General features: G+C 37.7%; 2 long non-coding RNA genes across 3 annotated transcripts in view; one reads left to right on the top strand and one right to left on the bottom strand.

Moving 5' to 3' along the window:
* The window catches only part of LOC122227943, a 58,215-nt gene extending 43,064 nt beyond the window's left edge, over positions 1–15,151 (top strand). Inside the window, exon 4 of the long non-coding RNA XR_006206287.1 lies at positions 15,075–15,151. This is a non-coding gene — a long non-coding RNA (uncharacterized LOC122227943). The remainder of the gene's footprint in view (positions 1–15,074) is intronic.
* Positions 1–27,343, bottom strand: part of LOC122227942 — a 113,213-nt gene that overhangs the window by 50,413 nt on the left and 35,457 nt on the right. The window lies entirely within an intron of this gene.

Genomic DNA, 27,343 nt, shown 5'->3' with positions numbered 1-27,343 from the left:
TGGGCCATATCAAGTAAGTTTTCTTATCACCTCTTACCCTAACTCAGAATTAGGACAAAGGCTCTTTCCTCCTTTTGCATTTCAGTGGGGGTGGGCTTCATTTCCTCATAGGGAAAACATCTTAATATCCCATGGTTATATTAAGGGCTTTTGCCATTTTAATTTTATTTGTCTAACAGAATGATATCTAAAATTATAGGAGACAGATCAAATTATGGCAATTTATCACCCAGTTATAGAAAATTTAAAAGACAATAATCCTATCTAGCCAAACTACAATGCAAGATAAATGATGTCCCAGTACTAGAATATTTCACTAGATTTTATGTTCTTGCAACGTAGGAAAAGTGAACTTGAGATAATCAATGGTCCCTTAGTAGAGATCACAACACCTGTTATATCCTATTCTTTCTTTAAGCATATTCCCTGGTGGCTATGAGAGGGGGGAAATGGGACCAGTTAATTTGACTAGTTCTGTGTACTCTTAAGCATAAGGTCAAAGGTTGAGTCCTAAACAGACTGGTTAACTTCAAACGAAGAAGACATCTGTTCTTCAGTCACATATTATGCCTCCAATAATCCTGGCCAGCTGTCTCAGAAACATTTCAATCACAATAGGGATCAGTTGAGACTGTATAGATAGTTTATTGGTTCAGAGCAAACTTACCACCACTGTAGGTAAAAGAGATCAAGTCAACACTCTACTTACCGATGATCTGTTAGCAATATTAATGCAGAAAAATCCTCACTGATTTTAAAACATTAAAATTGGTTTTGTTTACACAACGTCCCCCAAACGCATCTATTCAATGAATGAAAATCAGCTACAATATTTAACACTGTGTGTGGGACAAACAGTATTCCGGTGTTTTGTATTTTCCAGCTGTCATAACGACAAAGCCTCCCTCTTTTGTCTTACGGCATTTGTTTTCAGTTGCATTCAACATTTGGATCGAATTGGCATTTGAAAAACCTAGGAAATGTTTATTTATTCCTTTGCCAAGGAAAAAGGCAGGTCATTCACTTGGTGACAGATGGACTACAAAAGAATCAGAGTTCAGTGACTCACCCAGAGAGACGGTCTATCGGCAAAAGCATGACCTGGGTCTCTAAAACACAAAATTTTTATTGTGCCCCAAACTCATTGTAAACCATTCGTTATTTAAGCACATTTCGAACTTGGGATATTAAATTATCCCTGAAGTCTCATTGTTTTAAGAGAGATTCTGAAGAGATTCTGACAACTAATCACAGTCAGAAGAGAAAGACATTATAAACCTAGAGTTATTGCTAATACATCTAGTCCTTGTTGTCTCCCATAGTGTTATCTGTGGTTGTCTTTTCAAAAGTATTGAACAAATGATACCAAACAAATCACAAAGGGTTTCAAATTTGTTTTGCATTCTCATCAGACAGTCGTAAGCTAAGTAAACCAAAGCTGAGTTCAAATCTTATTCTCTTCCTCTAAGGGGACCAAAAAGACAGGCAAAACTCCTAACTTCATTCTAAAGTTAATTCATTAACTTCATTCTAAAGTTAGAAACTCTGTGTGTGTGTGTGTGTGTGTGTGTGTGTGTGTGTGTGTGTGAGAGAGAGAGAGAGAGAGAGAAACAGAGAGAGACAGAGAGCGATAGAGAGAAAGAGAAAAAGTAAGTACTATAGCCCTGTGCTGCAGAAAATTCTAAGAATTTGTGTTGAATCTCCTAGAAACAAGGGAAAATTTAATCTAGATTATGGAGGCTACCTAGTAAATCGATTAGCAATTTAAAAAAAAAAAACTACATTATTTTCAACTCACACACCCAGTATCAGGAACATATCTAAACGTTAGTATTTTTGGATCTGATTTCTGGTTCTCTTTAAATATAAAGTCAACCCCCTTGATCATTTTGTTGAGTGTGATAGGATTCTTCTTATCTGCTACCAATATATTTTTAAGCACCAGAAATTTATTAGACTGTTTTACAATTTTTGTCCATAGATCATTTAACTCATATTTGGGTGGTTTGTTAAATGCAACCATTTTCAAATAAATCTGGCTAAGTGCTTATATGGCCTTAACTGCACCAGGTAATTCTAATGGCTGTTAGCACTACCTGCTTTTTATGGCTTTCTGGGCAAAAAGACAAAGAAGGGCATTCAAATTTCAAATGGCAAAGCATTTAAAAAAAAAAAAGCATTTCCTCATGTTCATGAAATACCATCTTTTGACATAAATGTTTCGGTCAGGCTGTGGAACAGGTTAAGAGGGTGTCTGGAGAAAGGAGAAATATAATGTAAGCTCAATATTTAGTTATTTTTTGCAGTAATATGACTCTGAATTTCCTCATAAATACCAGATCTTTGAGGAGGGCAACTAAAATGTCAGCCTCAACAAAAAGAACAATTATTAATATAGAAATTACCAACAATGTATATTTTAGAATAAAAATTTAAGCTTCATAATTTAAAGATGTTCATGTATTTATTAATTTAGTAAACAAACATTTATTTGGCATTGAGGTTTAAAAAGATTAGTCCTATACCAGAAGGGCAATGGATGAGAGAAAAGGCTGCCTCTGTCCCCTTGTGTTAAGAGAAACCTGAGATTAATCCTCATTCTAAAGCCAAATATTCTCCCTTATGCATGGAATTCATTCTACTCTTTCACTAACTCAATGAGGACTGACCCCATCCCTTTCCACATATACACCCTTCAGTCTACATACTACTTTTGATGGAAGTTTTTACCCTTCTGATTTGCCCTTGGGGTTTCTTTTAATCGAAATATTGTAAGACATGGGAGCCATGTGATGAAATTTACTCCTGCTTCCATATATCCCCTATCAACAATCTTGTAATGAAGAGTGGCATGGCTCTCCAATTCATTTTAGACCAGATTATGTTTCCCGTGAGGACAGGCACTACTGCACCTCCTTCATCATTGTGTTCCAGAGCCTGGAATACTGTAGGTGCTAAATGAATATTTGTTAAAGAAATAAATGAATGAACTCTTAAAACTAATGAAGTGACAGGACACACTTATGCCAAGATCAAATAGTTTATCTGATTTTGTAGGGATTGTTATCCTGCTCATCCTCTTCCAATCTTGCCTTTCTCTTTTCCCAAAGCACTTGTTCAAGGCTGTTTAGAACCCTTCTCATGATTTGACTTATGTAACTGTTATTTATGAGTCTATTTTCCTGATTAGGCTGTGATTCCTTGAGGGCAATGAACACAGCTTCCTTCCTCTATTTATACAGCTGGTACCTAGGAGAATGCCTCTCGTGGGGTAATGCTCAATAAATATTAGAAGGAATTGTTCTGACTGGTGTATACATGTATATTACAGTTGACTGAATTGAGGTCCTTGTTTATAAGGAACACAAGAATACCTAGGTATAATGCTAGGCATTTTCCACATATTATTTCATTAAACATGAAAACAACTCTTTTAAGTAGGTCTCATTAAACTTGGTGCAGCTTTGGAAACTCAGATTCAGAGAGGTAAAGCAATTTGACTCAAGTTGAGTTAGCAGTGGCAGAATGCGAATTCAAATACATCTTTCCATCTCCAATGTCAATGCCCCTTCTACTATATTATACTTTCTCTGCATTTTCCCTCCAGATGCTTAGGACAGAACTAAACTAAAATTTTATTCTTTTATTTATTTATTTATTTATTTATTTATTTATTTATTTTCAACGTTTTTTTATTTATTTTTGGGACAGAGAGAGACAGAGCATGAACGGGGGAGGGGCAGAGAGAGAGGGAGACACAGAATCGGAAACAGGCTCCAGGCTCCGAGCCATCAGCCCAGAGCCCGACGCGGGGCTCGAACTCACAGACCACGAGATCGTGGCCTGGCTGAAGTCAGACGCTTAACCGACTGCGCCACCCAGGCGCCCCAAAATTTTATTCTTTTAATATATAGACTATATCCTGTGTATTCAATTTACTGTTACTAATATTTCTTTCATAAAGTTTTACCAAGGGCTAAATTTATCATTGAATCAATTTTTGATGTCATTAGTATTGATACTATCTTCTTTAGCAAGTTGTATGTTTTTGTTTTTGTTGTTGTTGTTGTTGTTGTTGTTTTGTCTGATTGACTCTTTTAATCAGAAAGTGTTTCCTAATTTATATTTCTTCCTTTTCAATTTCAGGTCATTATCAATCCAGCCTTTCCTTGCTGTTACTAATAAACCTCTTGGGGTTCACCCCCTAGTCATCTTTTTCAAGGCCACATTTGCTAAGATGGATAATCATTCCTCATGAATAATGCTCTGTCCTTTAAAATTTTAAGTTTGTTTGGTTGCGTTCCATCCTACCTCTGTAATTTCAGTAATGTTCATTCAAGAGAATAATATAGTGATCAGACATGTACCTAGCATACTATTCCAAACATGGTTTAATTTTCATTATGACCTGCCAAAATAACTTGGTTGATTTGGAATCCATGCTGTGACTATAGTCACTTTCTCTTTCTTAAATGTTTCTAAACAGATTTTATGACTCTATTTTTACCAAAATATTTTATAGTGAGAATTTTAATATATTAATACACTTGCACAATCATTTTCCCCTGTCATTTTCTCAAGCCAGGGCCTATATTGTACATTAATTTTGATTCTGGCCTCTATGATTGTTTTCATCCCTGTACTCATTACAGTTATATGGGATCATAATAGTCATTTTGAATCCCATAAACCGATTATACAAAACATGATTATGTTTGCTCTGCTCCTCAGTATTTTCTAATTCTTAGCTAAAAATCTGTGTTATAAACAGATTTAGATGTTCTGAAAAAATTCCTTACCTAAGGTCATTTCTACAATACTAAAAAGATATTTACACAAACACTTGAGTACTCAACTAATCTCCATGTATATTATGTAATTTTTAAAATCCATTTTCTTTATGTTTGATATGCTTTTTTACTTTTAATTATTTTTTTTAACGGAATCTCTATGCCCAATGTGGGGCTTGAACTTACAACCCCAAGATCAGGAGTCACATGCTCTACTGACTGAGTCAGTCAAGTTTGATATACTTTTTTAAAACACAAAGAAATTTCTTTGAATTTAATCTTTTGTCCTCTATTGTACTTTTGCTTTTAAATGTACTACAGTCACGTTATTTTTTCATATAGCTGTCTGTCTATACCTGCACTGTCCAATATAGTTGCATGTGGCTTGTAAATTCAAGTTGATTGGAGATAAGATGGCAGTGTAGGAGGATCATGGCTCACCTCGTCCTGCTGATCACTTAGATTCCACCCACATCTGCCTAAATAACCCAGAGAACCGCCAGAAGACTAGCAGAACGGACTCTCTGGAGCCAAACATAGACAAGAGGCCCACGGAAGAGGGTACGAAGGGAGGAGAGGCGGTGGGCACTACACGGACTGGCGGGAGGGAGCCGGGGTGGTGGAGGAGCAGCCAGCCCACCCGGCAAGGCAGAGCCCCCGAGTCAGACTTGCAAAAGTGGAGGGACCGGACTCCGTGAGTTCTGACAGTCAGTAGGACTTAACATCTGGAATGTTAAAAGTCAAAAGCTGTGCTCAGAGAGTGGGAGGGCAAGAGGACACCAGGAGGGAGAGGTGTTGAGCCCCTGAAGACAGGGCTCAGCTCAGCGGGGAACAAAGGCGCTGGGAAGCACCATCTCCCTCTCCCATTCCCCAGCTGAAATCCCAAAGGGAACCGGTTTCTGTCACCGAACTTGCTTGCACCGCGCAAACACCCAACGCTGTGCTTCTATGGATCCATCCCTCCAACGGGTCTACCTGCCTCCCCTGAGTGCTGCAGGGCCCCTCCCACAGGGGACCACCAATGGCAAAGCGAGCTAAGCCTGCCCCTCCCACCCCTGTGCACATTGTGGATCCACCCTGGCTAATACAGCAGATCTCATCAAAGCAGCACCACAAGCCTGGCAGTGTGCAAGTAGCCCAGACAGGGGCCACACCAATCCACAGTGAACCTTGCACCTGGGAGAAGCGAAGGTAAGGTACACACCAGTCTGACTGTGGCCCCAGCAGTGGGCTGGGGACAGATATCAAGTCTGACTGCGGCCCCACCCACCAACACAAGTTACTCCAGATAGCACAAGGGAAGTGCCCTGCAGTTCCCTGCCACCCCAGGGACTATCGAAAATGACAAAACGGAAGAATTCTCCTCAAAAGAAACTCCAGGAAGTAGCGACAGCTAACGAATTGATCAAAAATGATTTAAGCAATATACGGAACAAGAATTTAGAATAATAGTCATAAAATTACTCGCTGGGCTTGAAAAAAGTATAGAGGACAGCAGAGAACCTATTGCTACAGACATCAAGGGACTAAGAAACAGTCAGGAGGGGCTAAAAATGCTACAAATGAAGTGCAAAATAAAATGGAGGTGACCACAGCTCGGATTGAAGAGGCAGAGGAGAGAATAGGTGAATTAGAAGATAAAATTATGGAAAAAGAGGAAGCTGAGAAAAAGAGAGAGAAAAAAATCCAGGAGTATGAGGGGAGAATTAGAGAACTAAGTGATGCAATCAAATGGAACAATATCTGTATACTAGGAATTCCAGAAGAGGAAGAATGAGAGAAAGGGGTTGAAAGTGTACTTGAACAAATCATAGCTGAGAACTTCCCTGATCTGGGGAAGGAAACAGGCATTGAAATCCAAGAGGCACAGAGAACTCCCTTCAGATGTAACCTCAATCGATCTTCTGCATGACATTATCATAGTGAAACTGGCAAAATACAAGGATAAAGAGCAAATTCTGAAAGCAGCTAGGGATAAACATGTTCTACCATACAAAGGGAGACTGATAAGACTAGTGGTAGATCTATCTACTGAAACTTCCCAGGCCAGAATGGAATGGCAGGAAATCTTCAATGTGATGAACAGAAAAAATATGTACCCGAGAATCCTTTATCCAGCAAGTCTGTCATTTAGAATAGAAGGAGAGATAAAGGTCTTCCCAAACAAACAAAAACTGAAAGAATTCATCACTACTAAACCAGCCCTACAAGAGATCCTAAGGGGATCCTGTGAGACAAAGTACCAGAGACATCGCTACAAGCATGAAACCTACGGACATCACAATGACTCTAAACCCATATCTTTCTATAATAACCCTGAATGTAAATGGACTAAATGCGCCAACCAAAAGACATAGGGTATCAGAATGGATAAAAAAACAAGACCCATCTATTTGCTGTCTACAAGAGACTCATTTTAGACCCGAGGACACCTTCAGATTGAGAGTGAGGGGATGGAGAACTATTTATCATGCCACTGGAAGTCAAAAAAAGCTGGAGTAGCCATACTTATATCAGACAAACTAGACTTTAAATTAAAGGCTGTAACAAGAGATGAAGAAGGGCATTATATAATAATCACAGGGTCTATCCATCAGGAAGAGCTAACAATTATACGTGTCTATGCGCCGAATACGGGAGCCCCCAAATATATAAAACAATTAATCACAAACATAAGCAACCTTATTGATAAGAATGTGGTAATTGCAGGGGACTTTAACACTCCACTTACAGAAATGGATAGATCATCTAGACACATGGTCAATAAAGAAACAAGGGCCCTGAAGGATACATTGGATCAGATGGACTTGACAGATATATTTAGAACTCTGCATCCCAAAGCAACAGAATATACTTTCTTCTTGAGTGCACATGGAACATTCTCCAAGATAGATCACATACTGGGTCACAAAACAGCCCTTCATAAGTATACAAGAATTGAAATCATACCATGCATACTTTCAGACCACAATGCTATGAAGCTTGAAATCAACCATGGGAAAAAGTCTGGAAAACCTCCAAAAGCATGGAGGTTAAAGAACACCCTACCAAAGAATGAATGCGTCAACCAGGCAATTGGAAAATAAATTTAAAAATATATGGAAACAAATGAAAATGAAAATACACCAATCCAAATGCTTTGGGATGCAGCGAAGGCAGTCCTGAGAGGAAAATACATTGCAATCCAGGCCTATCTCAAGAAACAAGAAAAATCCCAAATACAAAATCTAACAGCACACCTAGAGGAAATAGAAGCAGAACAGCAAAGACAGCTTAAACCCAGCAGAATGAGAGAAGTCCTAAAGATCAGAGCAGAAATAAACAATATAGAATTGAAAAAAAACTGTAGAGCAGATCAATGAAACCAAGAGTTGGTTTTTGGAAAAATAAACAAAATTAATAAACCTCTAGCCAGGCTTCTCAAAAAGAAAAGGAAGATGACCCAAATAGATAAAATCATGAATGAAAATGGAATTATTACAACCAATCCCTCAGAAATACAAGCAATTATCAGGGGATACTATGAAAAATTATATGCCAACAAACTGGACAACTTGGAAGAAATGGACAAATTCCTAAGCACCCACACACTTCCAAAACTCAATCAGGAGGAAATAGAAAGCTTGAACAGACCCATAACCAGTGAAGAAATTGATTCAATCATCAAAAATCTCCCAACAAATAAGAGTCCAGGACCAGATGGCTTCCCAGGGGAGTTCTACCAGACGTTTAAAGCAGAGATAATACCAATCCTTCTCAAGCTATTCCAAAAAATAGAAAGGGAGGAAAATTTCCAGACTCATTCTATGAAGCCAGCATTACTTTGATTCCTAAACCAGACAGAGACCCAGTAAAAAAATAGAACTACAAGCCAATATCGCTGATGAATATGGATGCAAAAATTCTCAATACGATACTAGCAAATCGAATTCAACAGCATATAAAAAGAATTATTCACCATGATCAAGTGGGATTCATTCCTGGGATGCAGGGCTGGTTCAACATTCGCAAATCAATCAACGTGATACATCACATTAATAAAAGAAAAGATAAGAACCATATGATCCTGTCACTCGATGCAGAAAACGCATTTGACAAAATTCAGCATCCTTTCTTAATAAAAACCCTCGAGAAAGTTGGGATAGAAGGAACATACCTAAACATCATAAAAGCCATTTATGAAAAGCCCACAGCTAATATCATCCTCAATGGGGAAAAACTGAGAGCTTTTTCCCTGAGATCAGGAACACGACAGGGATGTCCACTCTCACCACTGTTAACATAGTCTTGGAAGTTCTAGAATCAGCAATCAGACAACAAAAGGAAATCAAAGGCATTAAAATTGGCAAAGATGAAGTCAAGCTTTCGCTTTTTGCAGATGACATGATATTATACATGGAAAATCCGATAGACGCCACCAAAAGTCTGCTAGAACTGATACATGAATTCATCAAAGTCGCAGGATACAAAATGTACAGAAATCAGTTGCATTCTTATACCCTAAAAATGAAGCAACAGAAAGACAAATAAAGAAACCGATCCTATACACAATTGCACCAAGAAGCATAAAATACCTAGGAATAAACCTAACCAAAGATGTAAAGGATTTGTATGCTGAAAACTATAGAAAGCTTATGAAGGAAATTGAAGAAGATATAAAGAAATGGAAAAACATTCTGTGCTCATGGATTGGAAGAATAAATATTGTCAAAATGTCAATACTACCCAAAGCTATCTACACATTCAATGAAGTCCCAATCAAAATTGCACCAGGATTCTTCTCAAAACTAGAATAAGCAATCCTAAAATTCATATGGAACCACAAAAGGCCCTGAATAGCCAAAGTAATTTTGAAGAAGACCAAAGCAGGAGGCATCACAATCCCAGACTTTAGCCTCTACTACAAAGCTGTCATCATCAAGACAGCATGGTATTGGCACAAAAACACACATAGACAAATGGAATAGAATAGAAACCCCAGAATTAGACCCACAAAAGTATGGCCAACTAATCTTTGACAAAGCAGGAAAGAATATCCAATGGAAAAAAGACAGTCTCTTTAACAAATGGTGCTGGGAGAACTGGACAGCAACATGCAGAAGGATGAAACTAGACCACTTTCTCACACCATTCACAAAAATAAACTCAAAATGGATAAAGGACCTGAATGTGAGACAGGAAACCATCAAAACCTTAGAGGAGAAAGCAGAGAAAAACCTCTCTGACCTGAGCCGCAGCAATTTACTTGACACATCCCCAAAGGTAAGGGAATTAAAAGCAAAAGTGAATTACTGGGACCTTATGAAGATAAAAAGCTTCTGCACAGCAAAGAAAACAATCAACAAAACTAAAAGGCAACCAACGGAATGGGAAAAGATATTTGCAAGTGACATATCGGACAAAGGGCTAGTATCCAAAATCTATAAAGAGCTCACCAAACTCCACACCCGAAAAACAAATAACCCAGTGAAGAAATGGGCAGAAAACATGAATAGACACTTCTCTACAGAAGACATCTGGATGGCCAACAGGCACATGAAAGATACTCAACGTCGCTCCTCATAAGGGAAATACAAATCAAAACCACACTCAGATACCACGTCACTCCAGTCAGAGTGGCCAAAATGAACAAATCAGGAGACTACAGATGCTGGCGTGGATGTGGAGAAATGGGAACCCTCTTGCACTGTTGGTGGGAATGCAAACTGGTGCAGCCGCTCTGGAAAACAGTTTGGAGGTTCCTCAAAAAATTAAAAATAGATCTACCCTATGACCCAGCAGTAGCACTGCTCGGAATTTACCCAAGGATACAGGAGTACTGATGCATAGGGGCACTTGTACCCCAGTGTTTATAGCAGCACCTTCAACAATAGCCAAATTCTGGAAAGAGCCTAAATGGTCATCAACTGATGAATAGATAAAGAAATTGTGGTTTATGTACACAATGGAATACTATGTGGCAATGAGAAAGAATGAAATATGGCCTTTTGTAGCTACGTGGATGGAACTGGAGAGTGTGATGCTAAGTGAAATAAGTCATACAGAGAAAGACAGATACCATGTTTTCACTCTTATGTGGATCCTGAGAAAGTTAACAGAAGACCCTGAAGGAGGGGAAGGAAAAAAAAAAAAAAAGAGGTTAGAGAGGGAGGGAGCCAAAACATAAGAGACTCTTAAAAACTGAGAATAAACTGAGGGTTGAGGAGGGCACCTGTTGGGATGAGCACTGGGTGTTGTATGGAAACCAGTTTGACAATAAATTTCATATTTAAAAAAATAAATAATAAAAAGTAAATTTAAGTTGATTAAAATTAAATAAAATTAAATTCTGCAATTGCACGAATCACCTTTCAAGTGCTCCACAGTCACATGTGCTTATTGTCTGTTATGCTGGACAGTGCAGGTTATAGAGCAATCCCACCATCATAGAAAGTTCCATTAGACAGTATTGCCCTAAAGAATACATAAATCCCAACAAGGACTGTCTCTCTGAACGTTCTCTCTCTCTCAGTACCCCTCTATTACACAGCAATCAATAAATGTTTATTCAATTTATTTGTTCTAGAATAATTGATATTTAGTGTTAGTAAGGTTTAGATATCACCCAGTTTAATCTTACCACTTTAGAGATGATGGTGTTCAGCTCAGAGATGTTAATTTATTTCTTCAAAGTAAACCCAAAACAAGAGTATTGGTCTCCTAAATTCGAATCCACACTGTCTTTCTACTAATTCATTCTGAATTCTTGATGAATTCAGAGGATATGAACCTCATGCTCAAATCAAAAATCACAGGGCCACTCACAGAAAAAATATGGTAGCAGATTTGAGAAGTAGAATTAAAATAAAATCACAAACATCTCTGAGATGCAGCCATATCTTAAATTATATTAAAATGTTTTGAATGTATGGACATGTGTATTATTGTTACTGTTTATTGAGAGGTATATATTTGCAGATGGAGGTGGGGGGGGAACACATGCATTTATTCATTCAGCAAACATTTACTGAGCATCTGCTATGTGATTGGCACTGAATATATAATCATTAGCACAGCATGTGGCTAGGCCAGAACTAGCAGTTACCAGACTGTGGAAACAGCGGACTTCTAACTAGAAATTGCAAAGCAAGATTGTAAATACTGCAATAGAAGCCAATATCGAATTATGTAAAAAGAATTCCAAAACTCATCCATGCAGAATGTCAGAAAAAGCTTATTGGAAGGATCCTGTATTCATCCATTTCTTCAAACAGCAATGAATTAACCAGAGTTAAGTGTGTTGATATGCTAAGGGAACACAAAGGTGAGGAAGCCAAGACCCTAGCCCCTTGAATCCTCAATCTAGCCTAAGAGCGCGCCCTACTGAATATGAGCAGGAGCAGTGTCAGAAAGAGCAAAGATCCCTAAAGGGTCTAACCCTAATGCAAAGATCCACTGTGACCATCATTTATCTGTCACTGACCTAGGCTATCCATCTCCATAACCATGTGGTGAGAGTGGTGGATGAAAACAGGTATGCCAAAGATGCCACTAAGTAACTGCTAATCTTTAGAAACAAAGGTGGACCTTCTTTTTTTTTTTTTTTTAAGTTTTTTACTTTATTTATTTTGAGAGAGAGAGAGGGTACATGTGTGGGAAGGGCAGAGAGAGAGGAAGAGATAGAGAATCCCAAGCAGGCTCTGCACTGTTAGCATTGAGCCTGACGTAAGGCTCGAACTCAGGAACCCTGAGATCACACCCTGAGTCAAAACCAAGAGTCAGTTGCTTAACCCACTGAGCTACCCAGGCACCCCATAAAGTGGGACCTCTGATGTAATGGGCAGCACTATTGTTTTAAAAGTTCGTTGTTTTATTCTAAGCAGCAATAATTCATATGAATACCAGCAGGATCTTGTGATACCTGTAAAACGTGGAATTTGGAACGTAAGTGATAAGCAGTATGTGATTATTACATTAAATTATTATTCAGTGTAGCAATATTTCATGCTTTTTAAAAATGCAGGAGTAATCCTTTTAAAGATTTTATAGCAAGGTGATAAGAACAGTGTTCTAAGTTGACTCTGGTATCACTAAATTATGCATTACCAAATGTTTGGTAATTGTCAGTTACTTAAATCCTAGACTGGGTTTTTCCAGTAGTTTTCAAGGTGACTTCTTTTTGTTTCTATTTTAATACCTATAAATCAAGGTAGGAGATTCTGAAATGATATTTGCTGCCTACTTCTGAAAGGTCTTTTGATGATTGGTGGGTTAATATCTATAAGCACACTGCAATAATTGCATATAAAAGAGGAAAAGACTTCAGAAGATTTAGGCTTTCCTAGGGAGTTTTTTTTCCCCCTGGGATCGTGTGTGTATGTGTGTGTGTGTGTGCACATGCGTGCATTTTTCAAATTCAAGAATATATTAGCACCCTTCAATCCTCTGGTAAGATGTTGTCCTCAATGAGTTATCAAAAGTATTCACTAAAAATTATACTATTTGTTACTTCCTTCAGAATTCTAGTGAGTAATGCATTTAAACTAATGCTCTGTCAAATTTAATAGTTGTAATTGCCTAATTATCTGCTCTAGTGTGATGGCGAAGCCTTTTAACATCTTGCTTCCCCCAAAGGAGAATGCATTGCAGTTTCTAGAATACTACCTTCCTCTTCTTTGGGGAATACTCAAGCAAATAATTCATTTTGCTCTCAGCTAAAAAAACCTTATCCCCTTCCTCAATAGCTGGGTTTTTTTGGTTGTTGCTTTTTTTTTGTTTGTTTGTTTTTTTGTTTTTTCATTGTATGTCTTTGCCTCTTTCTTAGGTCTCAGGTATACAAAATGTTTTTAAGTGGATTAGCATTCATATTCATAAAATGTTGTTCCTCTGATGTTCTTTGACTTTGTCAATTACTTTTATGGTATTCCTTTCTAGTGGGCCATTTTCATCTTTACCTTCTTCAACATTACATGTCCAGAATCATGTCTTTCATTTTCATAATAATTAGCACTCTTCTTATCAACTTCTAAAGATTTATATTACTTCACACAATACAGTTAATTACCATACATGACCAGATGACCTTTGCACTAAGAAAGATCAATTTTTAAGTGACTTTATCTTTATTTGCTTAGTTCAATTTTTGCACAATTTTAGCTCAGTGAACTTAGTATCTAATTGTAACATGCAAAGTACAGTTCCATGATGCTAATTTTCACCTCTGACCTTAAAACTGGGCCTCTGAACTTGATCTTTTAATATGTAATCCATTTGGGGACCCAATGTAGTATGTGCAACGATAAGACAAAGATGTGACTGACAGACAAAGATGTCACCCTGCACAGAGGATGCAGAGTGTCTCTTTGAATAAAGGATATAGAAGATTAGAGAGACATGTCCCTAAAGCTAGAAGTAGCAAACGGTGTGTCCAGATAGCTATAGAGCTTCCCAGATATTCCAAAGTTCTACACAGAGAAGTAGAAACTTCTAATAGCAGGTCTTCCCTATCATCAAGCAAAAGTCAGTCATTAGTGCAAAATCCCAAAACATACGAGTGTTAGCTGCTCAACAAGGTGATGCCAAGGTCAGTGGCTGGGAGAGTGCACTTAGACCCAAACTCAGACTGATTTGAAGTTTTCTGCTGTCATCTAGCCTCAATTTTATATTTTCAGAGGGTCAATTCAGCAAGTAAATTCTTTTACGTTTCAAGCAGATATTAACATTGACTCAAATCGCCCAATTTGGACAGTATTTGAGCACTTAAACAAATACAGGCATACCTAGGAGATATTGCAGGTTTATTCCAAATCATTGTAATAAAGCAAACATGGCAATAAAGCTAGTCAAATGAATTGGCTGGCTTCCCACTTCATATAAAAATTAGGTTTATACTATAGTCTATTAAGTGTATAGTAGCATTACACCTAAAGAAACAATGTATGTACCTTAACTAAAAAATGGTTTAAGCCAAAACACGCTAACCAATCACCTGAGCTTTCAGCATGTGGTAATTTTTTACTGGTGGAGGGTCTTGCCTTTGATGTTGATGGCTGTTGGCTGACCAGGGCAGTGGTTGCCAAAGGTTGGGATGGCTGTGGCAACTTTTTAAAATAAGACAACAATGATGTTTGCTGCCTCAATTGACTCCTCCTTTCACAAAAAAAATTTCTCTGTAGCATGTGATGCTGTTTGATAGCATTTTACCCATAGAACTTCTCTCACAATTAGAGTCAATCCTCTCAAAGCCTGCCACTGCTCTATCAATGAAATTTATGTAATACTATAAATCCTTTGTTGCCATTTCAGCAATTGTCACAGCACCTATACAAAGAGTCAATTCCATCTCAAGAAACCACTTTCTTTGCTCATCTGTAAGAAGCGACTCCTCATCCATGAAAGTTTGATCATGAGATTGCAGCCATCCAGTCACATGTTCAGGCTCCACTTCTAATTCTAGTTCTCTTGCTCTTTCCACAACATCTGCAGTTACTGCCTCTTCTGAAGTCTTGAACTCTCACAGTCATCCAGCTTCTTCCAAAATCCTGTTAATGTTGACATTTTGACTTCTTCCCATGAATCACAAATGCTCTTAATGGCATTGAGAATGGTGAATCTTTTCCAGAAAGTTTTCAATTTACTTTACCCAGATCCATCAAAGGCATCACTGTCTATGGCAGCTATAACCTTATGAAATGTATCTCTTAAATAATAAGACTTAAAAGTCAAAATTACTCCTTGGTGGCAGAAAGTACATTATGACAGTAGGCACGAAAACAGCATTAATATCTTTGTCCATATCCATCAGAGCTGTTGAATGCCCAGTTGCATTGTCAATGAGCAGTAATATTTTGAAAGAAATTTTTTTTTTGAGCAGTAGGTCTCAACAATAGGCTTAGAATATTCAGTAAACATGTTGTAAACAAACATGCTGTCAGTGAGACGTTGTTGTTCCATTTCTAGAGCACAGGGTAGATTTAACATAATTTTCAGAATGGCCAATCAGAAGTGACTCCAACTTAATTTTTTTTAATATTTTTTATTTTTGAGAGAGTGCAAGCAGGTGAAGGGAAGAGAGAGAGAGGATCAGAAGCAGGCTCCACGCTGACAGCAATGAGCCCGATGTGGGGGTTGGACTCACAAACTTTGAGATCATGACTAAGCCAAAGTTTGACACTCAACCAACTAAGCCACCCAGGCACCCCAACGCAACTCCAACTTAAAGTCATCAGCTGCGTTAGCCCGTAACAATAGTCAGCCAGTTTTTGAAGTTATAAAGAAAGTCAGGCATTGACTTCTCTCTAGCTATGAGAGTCCTAGATGACATCTTATTCCACTATAAGGCTATTTTGTCTACACTGAAAATCTGTTGTTTAGTGTAGCCACCTGCATTCGTCAACTAGATCTAGATAGCGAGTGGCAGCTTCTACATTTAAATAAATGTAGGAATTTAATATCTTTCTGTTGCATCAATCTCATTTATTAAAAATATATATAGAAGATGATAGAAAATATCATCAAATTAGCATTAAGAACAGCACAGAATTCAGAAAACATTACCCCAAAGGTCAAACACATTATTTCAATAGGCAACATTTTTCCCACAATACTGCCTGGTCTCCACAAACACCAATTCTTAAAAGACACTAACACACTTAGAATATAGCATACTTTAATTGATGTTCTATATTCATGTCTTTCAGGTAACTCTCAGTACCTTTATTTATTTATTTATTTATTTATTTATTTATTATTATTATTTTTTATTTTTATTTTGAGAGAGACAGACTGTGTGTGTGAGCAGGGCAGGGGCAGAGAGAGAGGGAGAGAGAATCCCAAGCAGGGTCCCTGCTGTCACCACAGAGCCCAACATGGGGCTCGAACCCATGAACCATGAGATCATGACCTGAGCAGAAGTCAAGAATCAGAGGTTTAATTGACTGAGCCACCCAGGCACCCCTCAATACTCTTTTAAATATTTCCCAGAAATGTTTGAACTGCCCCTGGGGATTTTATTTTCACTTAAAATGATTAGAATAAATTCCGCTTTTGTGAAAATGCCCAAAATGTGAATGAAGAAACACGTATACTCTGACATTTTTGCATTTTGTGGTAATTGCATAATCATCATGGAAAAAAAAAAAACAGATGAAAATCTTCTCTGGAACAAAGGGTCTCCTTGAGCTACAGGATTCCTATAGATTAAGGAGTCACAATGAACTCAGCACCAAAGACTACCAAGAACACAAGGCAATAAACTACCTTGAATATAAAACAGCAACAGATTTAGATTCCACAAGGACATCAGATATTGGAATTGTAAAATACAGACAGAGAAATACAGGATGTGATTGTAAAGATCAAGGAAAAGGAAACTATAAAAATAAGCAAATTTGGGGAATAAATACATACAATCAAAGTTATAAAGTAAATTCTACCACAGACCTAGTTTTAAAAAGATGCGGGACCCACCAGATGAAGAATATTGTAAAGTACATAACTGACAAAGAATTCATATATGGAACAGAAAATTTAACGGAGAGATCTTGAGAAGAGACAATAGGAAAATAAAAAGGGTTAATTGGTATTTGGAAAACTACTCAACTGCATAAGAAATAAGGGAAATAAAATTCAAATAACAATAAAAATAGCAAGTGCTGATCAGAATGGGGAAATGTGAACTTTTTTGCTGCTGTGTTTGCTGCTATTGGGTTGAACACGGATGCGGTCATTTTGGCAAATGACCTGGTGGTAGTTAAACTAAGCATGCCTGTATATTAAAACCTATTAATTTAACTTCTGTGAATGTGCCCCAAAGATACACACACATAGGTGCACAAGCATACATGATCATGAATGAGCATAATGCATGCTTATTTGGAGGGAAGGGTGGTAGTAATACTTTGTGCTTCAGTAGATTTTGCTCTTTCCCTTTTATCTTCCTTATTTCCTTCCTTCTTCCCTTTCCCCTTCTCCATCCTCCTTATCTCCCTTCCTTCTTCTTTCCTGGTCCCCTCTTCTATTCTCCCTCCCTTTACTCTTAAGCTGTCTGCTTTCTATATATTGTACACAACTAAGTCATGCTGTTTGATTAGTTAACTTTTAGTATCAGAGTACTTGTTTTTTCTGCCTCCCTCCCTCAATAGATTGTGAGCTTCTGGAACAGAGATTGTACGACACCCTCTATGCACAGACATTGCCTAAGCATAGGGTCCAGTGCCTAGTGGGGTACCAATGCACAAATGTACAACGTACAGCTGCACAATGGTTCTTTACATAACATGAAATTGTTTTGAATAATGTGGCATATGTTTATGCATAGGATTCAGAATATTAGAAAGTAGCAGAAAGCTCTGCTTATTAAAGGTTTTACTTTCAAATATATGTTGCTTTGGCTCGAAAGCCAGTTAAGGGCAACTAGAAGCTCCCCTTAACTTCAGACTATGATTAAATAGTATAAACATCTGATTTCATGAAGCATTAATGTTGAATGTTTTAAATATAAAAAGCCATATCTGTAAACCATTATAAGAACTTTGGCCTCTTTTACACATTTTCCTTTGTGTTTCAGAAATAGGAATCACTGTAGCCAAGTGATCAACCTAATAAAAAGAGAGTTTTTTCTTCTTTCCCACTGACAGTCCAAACAAAGCAACAGCCAAACTTCAGAATATAAGCTATTTAAATTGGAATATCTTTGGTTCAAAAGTGCCCCCAATAAGTAGAAGGAAAATAATTTCAAAATTTGATGTGTGCTTTGACAATATCTAGTTTCAGGGGGAAATAAATATGGAAAAATTCTAAAATCTGTAAACCTGAAATAAAATAAGAGGTGGCACAAAACCTATAAAATAAATTGTGGTCCTCATAAGGAAGGCAATATATGAAACCTCCTTAGATTCTGAACTAATAAAGATATCTAAAATAATGCATTTTCTGGGATACCTGGGTGGCTCAGTCAGTTAAGCATCCTACTCTTATTTTCAGCTCAGGTCATGATATCATGGGTTTGAGTTCTGCATCCAATTCTGCACTGATGGTGGGGAACCTGCTTGGAATTCTCTCTCTCTCTGCCCCTCTCCTTCTCAGGCATGCACATGCTTGCTCTCTCTCTCTCTCTCAAAATGCATAAATAAACTTTAAAATAAAATAAAATGCAGCATTTTATTACAATGGTTTTCAGTTCTCAGTCTCATGGAAAAAAATGTATAAGATTTTATTAGTACATTTAGTAAATACATACACTTATCTTCCCCAATAAGAGTAAGCTTTAAAACATTTAAAAAATAGAACTCAGTATCTTCTCTCTTTCCAGAAAGTAACATTAGCATGACTACTTCATTTTTTTTTCTTACCATGGTATAGGTAACTAGGAGAGCCCATGATGTGGTCTTCAACTATTAATCTAAAGAAGAGAGACGGGATGCCTGGGTGGCTCAGTTGGTTAAGCATCCGACTATGGCTCAGGTCATGATCTCACGGTTCACGAGTTCAAGCCCAGCATCAGGCTCTGTGCTGACAGCTCAGAGCCTGGAGCCTGCTTCGGATTCTATGTCTTCCTCTCTCTCTGCCCTGCCCCTGCTAATACTCTGTCTCTTTCTCTCTCTCAAAAATAAATAAAACATTAAAAATTTTTAAAAAATAAAATAAACGACAGAGACGGAGAAACAGAGTGAGAGAGTGAGAAAATAATCTCATCACACATTTGGGATATGGTACCCAACAGAACTGAATCCAAAACTTAAGTTGACAATGTACTGATTGTGTAACCCTGAACTTCATTTTCCTTATCTGTAACACAGAGAACATAATGCCTACCTATCTCATAATTACATAATAAGGATGAATTGAGAAAAACCATGTAAAACAATTAGCACAAAAATCCTTGGCACTTAGCTAGCTATTGATAAATATCACTATCATATTGCTTTGTCATTCCTACTAAATGAGGAGTAAAATGAGAGTATGGAGCCTCAATTGTTTATATTTGTAGTCCCAATGCACTAGTAATACAGTTCCTTTGCATATAGTTAGTATTCAATAAAATTTTGGTGAATAGCTACTTTTATATTGACATTCTTATAAGTTGTATCTGGTAGCAAATTTATTTAAAGTCTGATTCAACATTAGGTTATATTCTAAGTGGAAGAAAAAAGATAATATCTGATACGCTGCATTTGGATATCTGATACACTGTCATATAATTACTTACAGTTTTGAAGCCTGTGACCAAACGTCACAGTGGAAAGAGCAAGGGTCTTCAGAATTACACTTTAATTGCTGAAAGAATTTAAGTTCTTCAATTTCTCTGGGCCCAAGTTTTCTCATCTTTGTAATGGGTGTGTATTCCCCAGGTGTGAGACTGATTAAATGAGACAATGTCAATAAAGTAGCTAGTCTAGTACTTGGCACATAGTATTTGCTCAACACATGTCAGCAAATCTCCCCACACTCCTACCATCTCTCAGTCTGTCTGATCATTTAGAAGCCAACTCATCTTTACAACATAGGAAAGCTGTCTGTAATAGGGAAACTCAACCTATGTACGGTCAGCTAGACAGGAAGAAGTCTTAATTGAGTTGCATGAATCTTTCTGGAAGTAATCAGAAAATGAAGGGATATATGTCAATGACTCTCCTATTTACGTTTCACTCCACAGTGATCCAGATTAGTACATCCATTTGTCTGTTTGCCAACTCTATCTGGAAAACTCACTGGCACACCAATTACAAAAAAAGCCATGCCCTCAATCCTCAAAACCTGGTCTTTCCCCAGTGCATCCTATTTTAGGGAATAGGAAGATATTCAATCCAAAGGTGCAAAGTAATATTTTACAACCATCATTAACCCCTACTTTTCCAGGTAGGCCCTCCACCTCCAGTATCTTATAACCCATTGAGTTTTCCCTCTAAATATCTCTTGAATCTGTCTACTTCTCTTCAGCTCCATCGCCTTTACCTTTGTCCAAGCTATCATAACGTCTCACCTAGAAAAATGCAATAGGCTCTTAACTGGGCTATTTATATTCACTCTTGTCCTTTTTCACTTTCTTCCCTAAAATTGTAGTGATCTCAAACAAACAACTAACAACAACAAAACTCCACTATGTGATATCTTTGTTTAAGACACTTAAGCTGCACCCACTGACATGATCCACAAATACCTACATTGTCTATCTAGACCGGGCTTATCTCCCCAGCAACATCTTCTGCCTCTTACTAGCATCCTACCTCACTCTGCCTTCTATTTACAATCAAGTTGTCAATGGCACCATACACCTTCTTGCCTCCAGGACTCAGCACACCTATTCCCTCTGCCTGCAAGGCTCTTCTTACTTCCCCCACATCTACCCTCCACCTGATAAATCCTATTCAGTCTTCAGAGTTTTTGCTTCAACCTTACATTCCCCAGAAAAGCCTCTTCTGACCTGCCAGACTAGATCTGTTCACTGCTCTTTTTCCAAGTCCCTCTACTTTTCTTTCGTAGCCTTATCACGGTTTATACTTACATGCTTGTGTGTTATTTGATCAATCCCCCCCACCTTCAATTTTAGACCCTAAGCTTTTTAAGCCTTTTTGGCTCACTGCTGCATTCTTGTCAGGCTCACCATTACCGGCATATCACAGGTGCTCAATAGTTACCAAATAAGTTAATGGGTGGATGAATATTAACTAAGCTGAGGTCATCACTACTCTTCGTTCATTCATTCCCAGCCCCTTCTTCCCAGCCCCACAAAACATGGGTGATTTTTGTTTGCTTGACTTTTGTTAGTCAGAGAAGAAAAAATGAGAGCAGAACATTGGAGAACTGAAGCATATGGTAGACAATAGATATCCTCTGCTGAAGTGAGATCTATAGGCGGTTGTAACTATAGTTATCAGGGAAAACAAAGGGTAAGACAGGAGTATGTTTTGGCCTTTAATAGTAGCTTTTCTCCGTTGTTCTATTTTATTTTTGGTACTAAAAATTGGACTGAGAAATAGGTTGGGACTCAAAGCACAAATAGATAGCCGAGACTCTGTCCTCTACTAGAAAGGAGAAACAAACAAACAAACAAACAAAAACAAAACAAAACAAAACCAAGACAAGAATCTGTTTCCTATTATCCAGAAGTCAGGGAAGGTCCATATGAGCTTTTCTTATAAATTGTGGAGATTTAAGGTCAGTCTGTAAGGAGCTAAGAAGCCAGTATGGCAATTTAGAATTGAAATGGCAATGATGAAATAGATTTCATCTCAGGAGCCAGTTCTGAACTATTAAGAGTGGCTTCTTAGAGATCTATGTTGCCAAGAATTCTGACACAACATCTGAGTCAAAGAGCCAAGAGTGCTATGATCAATTAGTGATGTGAGTCAGGCTTTGAATGAGTAGTGGTGGAATGCAAGTTAGGTATTAGCATTTACTCTTCAGAAACCAGAACGTGGATAGGAAGATGGTGTGGGGGATTGAATTAGCATTCCATTCATTCCCATTATAGGATTAAGAAATACATTTGGAGCTCAGTATCTGTTCCCTATCCAGGCCAAACATGCTGTCCATCATTCCTGATTAACAATTTGGAAATTGGCCTGAGAACTGTAGATATAGAAATGCTAAGTGGTTTCACCCAAGATATTTATGAGAGCTAGTGACAGGGTTAGAAGAATTTTTATTCCGGTGCCTTATCTTAATCAATATGGTCTCATTTTAAATTCACAACCTGTGATGTAAAAATACCTGAACATGTTTAATGAGATCAATTAAATATTTAGCTTGACATTGTCAACAGGAAATGGAGCATTTGCATGGAAATAAGCACTGCTACCTTTACTATTCTAAGTAATACACTGCTCTGCAGTTCAGTTTTCTGGTCACACTTATGCCACAGTAAATGTCTCTGGAGATAATATCAAGTCTGGCCACCCTTAGGGGAAGGTGAAGACTGAGTATGCCTAGTTTGCATTATTTATTTTTTCTTATTGTGAAATCCAAGCTCAGAGTTCCTTATCAGTGTTTGTTGAAATATACATTAAAGGGTTTACTGAAATCTATCTACTTCCACCATCAGTTGTCACTGTGACATTAAGTATGTAATGAATGTCTATAGATTCTCCGTGTCAACCCAGAAAGCACACACATACTGTTTATAAACTCATTCTCTCCCATCTGCTGCTGTTGTCTTACCTCTGCTTTAAGATACATAAGTTGATGAGACTTGTGTGGGCGGAGTAATGCGTGCAATGCCAAACCACCTACAAGCTGTAATATATCACCCGTGTCTCTGGGGGTCCAACTCACTAATTACTTCTCCAGAAATATATAAGAGGTCACTTGCCTGCTACCTTTCATCATTACTTACCCACCAACAAGACTGTTAAAATGGTTGTAAAGATACCAGGAGAAAATGAGTGAGGGGCATTTATAAAACCTGGAAACCAACTTCATTGGTAACAGCCCAAATCAAACTCCAGGTATATGCAGTAAATGGGGCAGGGAGAAATCTGAAAAACAAGATAGTGGGAAAGAAGAGACCAATAGGGAGAGGAAGGAGGTTTGCACCACCCCCTTGAAAATGTATGGGGTTGAAATATTAAAATATTATATATATATATATATATATATATATATATATATATATATATATATATATACATACATACTAGGGGTGCTTGGGTGTCTCCGTCAGTTGAGCATCAAACTCTTGATTTCAGCTCAGGTCATGATCTCAGGGTTCCTGAGATGGAGCCTCATGTCAGGCTGTACACTGACAAAGTGGAGCCTCCTTGGGATTCTCTCTCCCTCTCTCTCTGACCCTCCCCCACTCACACTTTTTCCTCTCTCTCAAAATAAACATTTAATATACATAGTATATTTATATTTATGTACTAGATTTATATAGTGTATATTTATATACTAGATTTCTTTATAATCATTTGTAAACTTTGCAGCAAACTCTTAGCTCTCTGCTGTGTTTAAAACTGATGGTATATGGGGGCGCCTGGGTGGCTCAGTCCGTTAAGCGGACGACTTCGGCTCAGGTCATGATCTCGCGGTCCATGAGTTCGAGCCCCGCGTCGGGCTCTGTGCTGACAGCTCAGAGCCTGGAGCCTGTTTCAGATTCTGTGTCTCCCTCTCTCTCTGCTCCTCCCCTGTTCATGCTCTGTCTCTCTCTGTCTCAAAAACAAATAAACGTTAAAAAAAAATTTAAAAAAATAAATAAATAAAACTGATGGTATAAACACGCATGATTTGTATAAACGAAGATCCTAAAATCCTTTCGGTATAATCTGGTAAATGCTCTTTCCTGCTTTGAGTTGGATTGGGGGATAAAATTGAAGATGTCCACCCCTGGTTTTCAGTGTCTAGAGCTCATTCAGACACTGAAACCACCAGGGTTGAGCAGTCCTATTGCCCATTCACAGTTTCAATCCATCTGTAGCTACTCTAGCATCTCTCTCCCCACCACTGGCCCTTAAACACCTGGTTCAAATGTGACTTTTCTTTCCTTCCCAGGTATATGTGGAGAGGCAATGAGGGGGTGGTGATAATTTCATTGTTCTATTTAGGGGATATGGGAGGAATTCAGATTTATGCCAGATTAAAATAAAGAGAATAAAGATACCAAAGTAAAAAAGAAGCAAAAAAAGGGAACTTCCCTTTTCATGCTTATGAAGTTAATTTGCTCCTGAAAAATAAAAAAAAAAGTTAGGCCTATTCTACCTTAGAAGTTAGAAAACCAAGGCACACAGAGGAACATTTTTCTTTGTTATCTCGGTAAGTCTAAAATGCATATTAAAAAATAATCTCCAGAACTCAGGTTTAGTTTTATAGTCATGTGATAGTACATTTTGCCTCTGGTTCTCATCTGTGAGAATGGACAAATATCTAGTTGATACATATGCATGTGTCATCATGATTTCATGTATTTTCAGGAAGCATAATAACATGTCTAACCATTCTTTCTGAAGATGAAGGAACTAGTCAGGTTTTTTTTGCCATTAGTTCTAGGACTCTATACGATATCACCACAGGTTATAGCAACTGCTTTAAGATATTTAAGATCAGATATACCATGCATTAACCTTGGACTCCCCTTTTGGCATGCTGAGTTTTCTATATTCTCATTAACCCCATGATCATCAAGATGATACTCATTAATTAAGTACCTATTAGATTCTAGGAGACATGGAAGGCCACAGCCATCTGGTAGCTTAAAATTATCCCGAAACAAACCTAGAGAACATGGAGGATCGTGATGAACCTTCCAGACTGATTTAATCAATGTTTAGGTTCAAGATTAGCAAAGGGTCACCTCAATCTCAAAAGACTACAAACTGGCAAACGCATGATTTTTATTTCTTCACATATTTACTGGTTTGCATCTGATGGTTTAATTTTTCTTCCAAACTAACCTTCTAGTCTAGATAAACAGGGTCATATATGAAAGAAAAAACTGTGAAAAAAAAAAAAAAAGAAAAGAGTACTTTTAAGATACTCTGAAACTGAAGGGCAAGTTCATGTTAATGTTGATCATTTCAAAGGTCTGGCTAAACACAGCATAGATAATCTTTATTTTTAGCATGCTTTACACAGTTCTGGCAAAGAATTGTAACAAAAAATTAATCTTCAGAAATAAGCATAGCATTAGTATCTCTAAAACATAAATGGGTTTTATGAATAGATTTAGATAAATTGATCAGATTTATATGACCAAATAATCGAACCTACATGTTCTTAGTCTGTGGTCTCTTAGACAACATCTGAGAATGTCTTTATTTTTCCTGTATCACATAAATTTAGACAGTAATGTTATTTGTACAAGTATAAATTCATGTCTTGATGATATGCAACTTAAATGGTTTTATTCCTGAACTTATAATCAATGATGCAAGACTATCATTATTTATATCACTCCCTAAATTTGACAAGGAGTGACTATATTCAGTATTATCTCAATGGTAAATTTTTGGTGAGAGAACAAAACCTGAACTTTCTCTGAAAACAAGCTAACATGAACTTAGAGGAGAAAGAAATCTTAATTTTCTAAGCACCGGGAGTTAAGAGTACTTTGCAAAGTTTGAGGTGGTTTTTGTAAAGCAAATTTCCTGTCCTATGCTTTCCTTGCTGAAAACTGACGGAGAAGCCACAAATGGAAAGAAGGTACTCCATTAGTCTGCAGTAATTTCCCTTGTACAAATTAATATGAGGTGGACACGGAAATAGCTCTCAGTTTGCCTTCCTGTGGGGGTGCCCATGTGAGCCTGTGCAGACTCCCTCTATGAGTAATTGGGTGACAAGCTTAGGGGCACTGCAGGCATAGGAAATCAGCTATAAAGAACAGAGTCCCCCACCTTGATTTCCCACATAAGAAAGTCGCTTTTCACATGTTTCTCTTTGTTTGGGTTTGGTTTTGGTTTTTGGGTTTTTTTGTTTGTTTTTGTTTTTTGGGTTTTTTTTTTGTTTTTTCCTTTTTTCTTTTAAACAACCACACAACCCACAAGCCCTGCCTCAGGGTGTATATTGTAAACCATATGGATCGCTGAGCTTTCAGCCCCTGGCTTTCATAGTTTTCTCATCCAGGATGCTAATATTTCTATGATGCACTAACATGACAAGAACATGATATGCTGCTTCTGGCATCCTTCCTTTGGGGGGAGAAAAAAAAAGCTGAAAGCTGTACTTTACTAGTAAAAATTTCCAGGAAAATCAATCCATTTGATGACCCCCCAAGGCTGCACTATCATCTCAGAGTTGAAAAGGGGGTAAAGAGCAAGAGACAAAAGTTCAGTATCTGGGTCATCCCACAATGTTGAGAGGAAGTTCACCGCTCAAGTGGTCAGATAATTCTCTCATGCTACTGTTTGGAACAATAACCCACCAGGATGAGACTCATATCTTTGCCTCCATCTGCTTTCCTGTCTCTGCAAAATTATAAAAAAAAAGAAGAAGAAGAAAGAAAAAGGAAAGAATTTACCAATAGTCCCCGGGTAAGATTCTTCTAATTTCTACATCCTGCTTAGTCACGCTGTATCTGAGACACTGTGTTCATTCTCTTTAACTTGCTTTTGTAAGTTATCCTTGCATTTGAAGAATATTCACTCACAGAAAACAAAAATGAGATCCTTTTCTCATAAACCAAAGAAAAGAAGTAACTCTCTACTGACCTAGGATTGGTGCTGTTTGATTTCTGCCTCAAGCATCTACAATAAAATATTGAAAATGCTTAGTAGAGGTTTCAGCTCATAGGAAGACCCGAAGCACAATTTTCATTCTGGCACAAGGGCCACTTCCTAGGGAGAGAGGAACGGAATTGTGAAACAGGACTTTCTTCACAGAGGCAATCTTCAGTGACTAATGGGCAACCCTCTTCACTCAATTATTTATGCTCTGCATAACAAACCTGCACACAATTATTTGGGGGAGAGAAATATGCCCTCTGTTTATATGCCCTCAGGTAGGAACTACATCTCTCTATGATGCATTTTATAGGATACTGACAATTGTTAGGGATCTCGCAGGTCAATTTTTCAGGCAATGCAAGAACCACTTCCACAACATCATTGCCAAGGAGTTGTCTAGTGCCTACCGTTTATGTTAAC

This window comes from Panthera leo, chromosome C1 (genome assembly GCF_018350215.1).
Source record: "Panthera leo isolate Ple1 chromosome C1, P.leo_Ple1_pat1.1, whole genome shotgun sequence".
Taxonomy (NCBI): domain Eukaryota; kingdom Metazoa; phylum Chordata; class Mammalia; order Carnivora; family Felidae; genus Panthera; species Panthera leo.
The sequence above is the reverse complement of the archived record's forward strand: the minus strand, read 5'-3'. Positions and strand labels throughout refer to the sequence as shown.